The following is a 9,296-nucleotide window of genomic DNA, read 5'->3' as shown; positions in this document are numbered from 1 at the left end:
GGTTGTTCAGGGATTGGGCGAACTTCTACTCTGCTTTCTACTTATAATTGATTAAAATGACATATGATTTTTCTCATCTTGTTACAGATTAGAAGATTTGAGCTGTATCTTGGCTGTTCTGTGTCTACACTCTACATATGCAAACAGCAAGTGAAACCATTCCCCAGAACTTGCTATTAATTAATTTATCTATTGTATTTTAGATTGTTTTAAGATACCTAATTTTTTATTAAATAATTGTTTCTAAAATTGACTTGTGGATATGGACAGGTGCACATTAAACATTCATGAACAATCAGTTATGGGCTTTGTATAACCTTGAAATAGCTTACGCTTATTTGGCACCCTGTAGATGAAACTGCCTGTTGATTTTTGACTTGGATGTTTTATTGTCATGGAAAGACAGCCCCAGAGAACTCTCTCCCCAGCCCTCAGTTTCTTCCAACACTTTTTTCTAATTACTGATAAGCATAATCAAATAGAAATGCAATTCTAGCTCAGCAAGACTGTTACTCCTTCTATCAAACCAAGTTCGCCTAGGAATAATTGCTGTTCTGACAACTGCTATAGCTTTTCTTAACCCCCTACAGTGACCTCTGCAGCTTCTACCTTCCCCAGTATTACCAAAATGTATTATCTTTCAATGAGAAAATCATTGATTGTGAACATATAGCCAATCTAAGTTTGTTCGAAAGCCCAGCAGTAGAACAGTCTTCATTTTCACTTATTACACACCCAGCGTTTTATCAATGCAGTCACATCAGGACCTACAAATTATGTGTCAAGGAGGGAGATGCACAGGATATGCCTATCCAGAATTTTTTTTTTTTCTGCTTCTGTTTCTTTGGAAAGTCACAGATTGAAAGGAAGTGTATCCTGTATACAAAAACCAGTCACTTTCCGTGAAGAAGCTAACGCGATTGATGCTGGTGCTTGTGTAGTTATACTTGGGCAAACAACGTAACGAATCTTTGTTGAACACTTCAACCTACTTTCAGAGATTTCATTTACTTTGTGAGAGTATTAGATTATGCTTCAGTGTTTTATCATAGGAAGGGAGCCTAAATTATAGACACTGATTATTTTTTAAATTCAAATTACGTAGAAAAATATCTGCACTGTTTCAGTAAAGTTTTGTCCACGGAATGGTTTTGTATGTCAGAGATATTTATCTATATCTCTTCTTTTATCAATGATTTTTAAGTATTCTTAAGTGAGAGCAAATTTAAACTAGTTTAATTATATGTCTTCTTTGATGCTTAGAAAATTCTATCTTTTAATATACATACACTATTTCAGCTTCCCTTTTTATTCTCACTGATGCTATTTTTGCCACTTCACTGTAGTGCTTGCTTCCTAACCTGCCTACATGTTCAAAAAAAAGTTTGAGATTCTTCACTGGAATTAATCAAAGACAATTATTTAGTCTGTCTATTAAAATTTATTTTTTTTAAATGTAACCTGGTTTTATAATAAGTGCTTATTAGAAAGAACATGGAATTTTCCATATCCTTTTATAGTTTATAACAAAGAGAATAGCTATTTATGAATTTTTACTCTGCATAATTTTTGTTCTTTTTTTATTCATGATACAATGTAGTGAATATGTATGTATGTGAGAGACACAGAGAAGTACCCCAACAATATCAAGTCATGTCATGATCACTCTCCCCAGTCCTGCAATTCATCTGAATCTTGGGTATATACATGTGCCTGTTGTGTTTCAGATAAGCAAGGCAAGAAATTTGAACCCATGGTTGCTCCCGAATTTGCTACAGAAGCTGGACCAATTTTTGAAAAAAGCATTTTTGGACCATCAAATGATCAGTCCACCCTTCAATTTTTGGAGGGGGTAAGGAAATTTTTGTTGTTAATTGAGCAGAATTCATTATTTATATATCCTTGAACTATTAGTTTGTTTTAAAGTGCTTTTGTTTAATCTCCATTTAAAAATTTTACTTTTGTAGAGATTACTATTCTCTACAAAATGACTGATAGTCTATTGAAAAATCTTTATCTGGTGAAAAATCTAAAAATGAATGCACTAGTACTGAAAATCTTTATCAACCTGAACTGAGGGAACAATGACCCCTTCTCCCCAATCTTTTTGGGTCATTATGCAAAGCAAAGAGATATACCCCAAGCTCATTCTCTGTGTCTTTTCGGTCTAGGTGCACCGGGGGAGATATAACAGAGCTTTCAACCAACAGCAATTACTTTATTCTCAAAGGTCTGTAGGAGGGCTGAAAGGGGTTAAGGCCTCAACCCACAAATGTAATATGAATTCATGAAGTTTATATCTGTACACTTATTACTAAGCTTGTTCATTGTTTAACACATATCCATTTAAAGGTGCAAAAAGACAACATGATACAAATAAAACAGCACAAGTGAATTAGCCATCTTGCCTATATCTTTCCCTGGGAAAATGCACATAGGTGAAAGAACCTACATATACTGATGGTCTTTAACCTTACATTGTTGCCTACTCTACGTAAGCGATGAATAGGAATTAAAACTGTCTCTGTTGTTCATTAAGAAATGCTTTGAATTGTATGTTATGTCAGTGTTTTGATGCATCTCCAAAGGAAGCACAGAGCACATGAAAATATTCTCACTTCTCAGAGAATAGAAGTGCCCTATTCCCAATTTTGTCATTTGGCAGAAAAATGAAGCATTTTTCTTCTCTCCTTGAATAGCAAGAAAAACTTAAGTGACATTTTTCTCAGATAAAAACAGGTAAAGACTCCTGTAAATCTTAGTTCGACTATAAAAAAAGAGCTTGCATGAATGGCAGAGAGTGAGAGGGAGAGAATCAAGGGGAAAAAGAAACACAAAAGGGAAAATTATCTGAAGATAACATGGACTGTAATATCTTTGATTGAGTCAGTCTACAGTGTATTCCGGATGGGAAAATTCATTTTGTATGCTGTAATTATATACAGTGAATTAATGCATAATAAATAAATTTAAGAAAAGAATGACAGCAGATTTTTGGAGTGACTGCACATTATTATGATATCCATATGAACTTTACATTTATACTCAGTTCTTTAAAGCATTAATATAAATAATTCCTTGGCTACTGTGGTTTTAGAATTGAGGGACAATTTTGAATTTGTTTTCCAGACATGTGTTGTGTATGAAAGCAAGTAATCTGCGATGTTCTATAATCCTGTCATACACTAACTACATGGGACATGCAGGTCAATCTATTTAGAGTTCCATTTGGTTACAATTACTATTTATTAATAGCTAGTGAGACTTAACTTTATATTTATTTATTTATTTTTTTATGTTATTTGACCTGAGAGGGACACACACACACACACACACACACACACACACACACAAACATGCACACAGAGAGAGAGAGACAAAGAATAGGGAAAGTGAGAAAGTAAGCCACCGGGTCGGACTCGAACTGCAGTCGGCCATGTGGGAGTCCAGAGAACTTTATCACCACACCACCTGCCAGCCCCACTAGTGAGACTTTTATATTTTATTACATGAAAATCACTTATTTCAGAAAAAAATATATACAAATGTGTTTACTTAATAAACTCACATTTTAATAGCTAGTACATCTCCCTTGAAACTTGCTAACCTGAGAGCTATCATTCTCCTCCCTAACCATCTTCACATCCCATTGCCATATGAAAAATGCTCAATATCCCTCATCATAAGGGAAATGCAGACCAAAACAACAGTGTGGTACCACCTAACCCCAGTCAGAATGCCTAAGATTAAAAAAACAAAAAATGATAAGTGTTGGTGGTGAAAGGGGAACTCTTTTACACTGCTGGTGGGAATGTAAATTGTTCCATACACTGTGGGGAACAATTTGGAGATTCCTCAAAAATCTATACATACAGGACCAGCAGTTAGCGTAATAGCTATGTCGCTGAACTCCCACGTAGCCGACCGCAGTTCGAGTCCCAGACCCGGTGGCTTAAACTCACACCGGGCATGTGTGCACGCATGCTCAATATCCCAAGAGGAGAATAGAGAAGAAGGGATTGTGGCATGGTCATTCCCCCGGGGGGGCGGTTTCTAGCTTTCTATCTCTCTGACTCTCTCTTTCTGGAGTGCTCACGCGCCCTATAGCAAAAACCTCTCCCCCCCCAAAAAAAAATCTACAAACAGAACTACCATATGATTCAGCAATCCCACTCCTCGATATCTACCCAAAGGACAGAAGAATTCTTCATTGGAAAAGTGCTTGCACATCAATGTTTATTGTGCACTATTCACGATTGCTAAGACATGGAACCAACCCAAATGCCCCCGTACAGATGAATGGATTGAAAAACTGTGGCATATATACTCTAAAGAATACTATTCAGCCATAAAAATGAACAAAACCCTGGTTTTTGACAGAAAGTGGAAGAATATGGAAGATTTACTGCTGAGTGAAGCAAGGCTATGAAGGAGAGACATTGTATGTCTTCACTTAATATATACTGAATGTCTGCACTCTATGACTGAAACTGATAGACTAAAAGACATACAAATACAAAAGATGGGTGTAAATGCCAGATGTGGTGTGTGTGTCGAGGAGTGGGGCCTAGAGAAGGACGTTTGGAGGAGGGATACAGAGGCAGAGCATTGACAGGTTGGGGAGGTGTGGTGTAATCTGTTGAAAATATTTTGATCAACTAGACCGGGGAGAAATGTTCACATATTGAAATGTTCACTTTGTAAGCTAAACAATGTGATTGAATGTATATAAAAATATTTTTTTAAAATCCTGAACAACTCAATGAGTTACTTCCTTACCGAAAGCCACCAATGAAATTACTGGTGTCCCTATCGGAACATTAAGAAAGAGTCTTAGAAAGATGGAGCTGCTAAATATTTCATCCTGACTAATAGCTGCACTAAGACAAGCCAATTAATGAATTATCTGTTTCGGTTCAAACTACATGTGTATTTTTAAAAAAAACATTTTTGTGAGAGCATAACTATGTGTTCATTATGAAGGTCATGGCATGGTAGTAGTGACTAGACAAGTGTTTATTCTGTGAAATGCAAGGATGAGAAATTCAAAATTTATGCACAGATCCCTTGCATTTTTATTTTTAGAGCCAGCAGTGGCCTTAAACCAATTTGGGCATTTTAATGAAAACAAATGGTTTACATCAATAATAAAAGCATGAACTGGCTCATCATTCATGAACATCCTTATTATCCCTTTCTAATTTAGACACTTATTGATGATTTGACCTTTATAGGTGATGTTTTATTATCACCACCTAATCCTAATATCTTATGACTTAAATCTTTTTTTAATAAACAAAATGATATGGTTTCTTTCTTGGCCAATGACCTTTAATATTAACTTTTTTGAACATATAACATTTCAACAAACTGATAAATATAAAGATGCAAATGTAGTATAGAGAATTTTTTTTTCAGTATGGAACATATAAATAAATTAATCCTTCACATGGTACCCTTTTTTAAAGTCTTCCTATAATCCTGGCCAACTGAGGCTTGGGATGGAGAGCACTTTAAACTCTCTCTCTCTTTCTCTTTCCTCTCTCTCTCTCTCTCAAGAAAATAAGTAGATAAATACTTAAATATTTACTGAAATGGCACTACCATGCAACTACAAAATTTATCACCTAGACCTATTTGGTTAGTTCATAATGTATATATGTGTTCTACATACATTTATGTAGAAAGACAGCATATGTATTCCAACCGAGAGATTATTTAAACTATATACCTTTCAAATGTTTTTCTTATTGTTTTTGTTGTCCTAAAATACCAACACGTGTAATGCTATAGGAATCTAAAGATGATGGTCTCTACACAGGTTTATTAATCTAAACAAGTTTTTGCTTAGGGCGTTTGTTATAACCCCATAGAGATAAGGAGTTTCTCTTGGAAAATAGTTTCTTTAGTGACCATTACTACCTGGAATTAAAGGATTTTACTACTGATAGCCAAAAATGATGATGGAAGTGGAATCCAAAAGAAAAGTATGAGGGGAAAAGAGCAAGTCTAAAGAAGGTTACCATAGTATCAGGAGCTCTTACTCCCGGGAGGCAAAATAGTGTCCTAGACAATAGATAACTGATGCCCAAGACTTAACTTACTAAGTAAAGACTGAAGTCTATGAACTTAGAATTACACACTATTAAAATTAAATTGTTCTTTTTGGGGGGCCAGCAGGTGGCGTGGTGTTTAAAGTGGCTGAATCCCACAGAACCAAATGGATGGTTTGAATCCCAGACCTAGTGGCTCGGGAAAACAAAACAAAAAAAAAAAAAAAAACAAGCATGTGTATATGCATGTTCAAAATCTCTAAAGGAGAATGGAAGAGAAGAGAGTGCAGTGTGACCATCCCCTGGGGAATGATTTCCACCTTCTCTCTTTCTGTCTCTCTCTCGTGAGCACATGTGCCCTATAGCAAAAGAAAAACTAAAAAAGAAGCAAAAAAAAAAAAAATTAAATTGTGCTTTTAAAATTAAGTGGTCCTCTAAAAGGATGATTTATCTTATGAAAGATAAACATTAAATTATGTGATTTATTTTTCTTTCTCAATAAGATGAAGCTCTTTGGAAGGAACCATTCTTATAAGCCTCTTGACCAATAAATGAAATTGCACACGTGGGGCTCGGAAAAAAAAAAAAAAAAAAAAAAAAAAACAAGCATGTGTATATGCATGTTCAAAATCTCTAAAGGAGAATGGAAGAGAAGAGAGTGCAGTGTGACCATCCCCTGGGGAATGATTTCCACCTTCTCTCTTTCTGTCTCTCTCTCGTGAGCACATGTGCCCTATAGCAAAAGAAAAACTAAAAAAGAAGCAAAAAAAAAAAAATTAAATTGTGCTTTTAAAATTAAGTGGTCCTCTAAAAGGATGATTTATCTTATGAAAGATAAACATTAAATTATGTGATTTATTTTTCTTTCTCAATAAGATGAAGCTCTTTGGAAGGAACCATTCTTATAAGCCTCTTGACCAATAAATGAAATTGCATTTTACAGAGAAACTTGGAAAACATAAGGTTTACTCTTCACTGAATCATTTAAATTGCAGGGGCAAAAATAAAATTATTCATTTTCAAGTGTTTAGAACAGATAGCTGAAAGCTCTGCTAAACATAAGAAAATATAATATATTTGAATTATATTCACTGTCAAGGGAGTGTTGTCTGGAAGTTTCATATGTTAAATATGAGTTTAATTTGAGCATTTCCATTTTTCCAATTTAGGTTGAGATAAGTGCTCTTATGACAACTTATGTTAATGAAGCTAAGCCCCAAAGATTTTATTCAATGAACCGAAGAGCAGTGCATATTTCCATGAGGGAGATGATGTCATAAGCGACATTGATTACTATTGCTTTCTCTGGTGTTTGAAATTTACTGGGTATTTGTCTAAGTGCATAATAATTTTTAGCATTCCTGAATTATTTATTACATGGATGTTGACTTCCACAGATACCTATTATGAGATAGTGCATAGAATTTCACAGCTATACTCTGAAATCACATTGGAAATTGATACATATATGCTGATTTACATAGCTTCTAATACATTATCTCTTGTTGCCTCTGAATGTCCCATTTCTATAAGCAATATAATGCACTCAGAAGCCATAAAAGGACTGACAGTTGCACTGTGGAGATTCAGCCTATTTAAGACTGATATTATAATCAAGGCTGCATGTCTTCAAAATAAGCCACAGAGATTCTAGGTCACAAAAGTTGTGATCTAGTTCTCCTGATATGTAGTACAGTTGAGCAACTCGACAATGAAAATAAACCACTTGATTTTACCAAACAATAATATACTTTAACAATAAAAAAAATTCTACCTTAAAGTATAAATCTCTCAGCACACAGTTCCTTACTTCCATTTTTCACCTATATTTGTTCCTCACCCACCACAGAAACAAACAAACAAACCTAATAATCCTATTTGGGGGTCAGAAAAACATCCATAATACCCATTATAGAGAAAAAAATGTATCAGAGAGCAGAGAGCAGGAAATACTTTCAAGTTTTCCTTTTTCCTACTTCAGATTCTTGGGAGGTGGGAAAGAAAAGGGTCTTCTTAGTTATATGTCTTTCTTGTATGATACTGTAATCTTAAACCACTTACAGATTTGGGGTAGGGGTAAAACAATGTCCTTTATGCCAAAAAAAAAAGTCCATCAGCTGATTTTTCTGGCATCCTGCTGGTGGTGGTTTATGCTTCCTGATTTATAGGAGCACAGTGAATCAGGACAGCTCCTACTGGTCCCCTGGGTCCCCCTGCTTTCATCTCTGCCTTGGTTTCTCTAAGAGCCACTCTTATTTACGTTTCTGCCTGTACTGAGAACCTGCGCTTGGGGAGTTGGGGCTCCCTGCTTGTTCAGGCAGAACTAACACAAGGAAGACCATTTTGTAGATTTTGACAATTTTTAGACATCTAGCTGTAGATACTTGAGCAGTAAAACTGAATGTGTGTGTTTGCTGTGCACAGTGCAAATAAAAACTTCTCCAAATTGTCATTAAAACACCAGGATTTTCAAGTGAACTGTGTTCTTCCAAAAATATGGAGAGCTTATCTTTTTTGAGAGTTGATGGCTGTTTTTATTTAGTAAAAATCATTTCCTTTGTTCCATTTCTTTTCTGTCACATTATTCAAGGTAATAAATACTCTATGGCAGAAACTTCCTAAGGGAAGTCGGTTTAAACCCAATTGGGGAAATGCTGAACTTTAAATATTCAAAAGCTCTCTATCATCCTACATTGTACTGTCTTGGCTGATTCTGTGTGAATTATATGGTTTTTTTTTGTTTGTTTGTTTTTTACTACCTAGAAAAGGTGCAAAATTCTACTTTAAACCATATCACAAGTATTGGAAAATTTGAGCATTTAGCCAAGCTTTGATATGTTTTTAAAATATCAGCCTTAATAGGATACAAATTTTCCCAGGCAGAATGAAAAGATGAAAATGTATAATTTCACACTAAATTCCCTTCGTTTGCAGCTTTTCTAGTCATTAACAGTTCCTTGCTGACCTTCATGCTTTTACCCTGAGTAGAAATGGACAATGAACTAAAAATCTATGATTTCCAGAAATGAAATTAATCAATTAACTACACACGTAAGAGTGAAAAATTTGGGGGACCAACAGTTAATGTAATGGCTATGTCGCTGGACTCCCACGTAGTTGACCGCGGATCGAGTCCCGGACAAGGAGGCTTAAACTCACGCTGGGAGGGTATGCGTGCGTGCCCAAGATCCCGAGAGGAGAATGAAGGAGAAGGGATTGCAGAGTGGCCATCCCCCCTGGGGG

Source organism: Tupaia chinensis, unplaced genomic scaffold (genome assembly GCF_000334495.1).
Source record: "Tupaia chinensis unplaced genomic scaffold, TupChi_1.0 Scaffold149807_1, whole genome shotgun sequence".
NCBI lineage: Eukaryota > Metazoa > Chordata > Mammalia > Scandentia > Tupaiidae > Tupaia > Tupaia belangeri.
Note: the sequence above shows the minus strand (reverse complement) of the source record.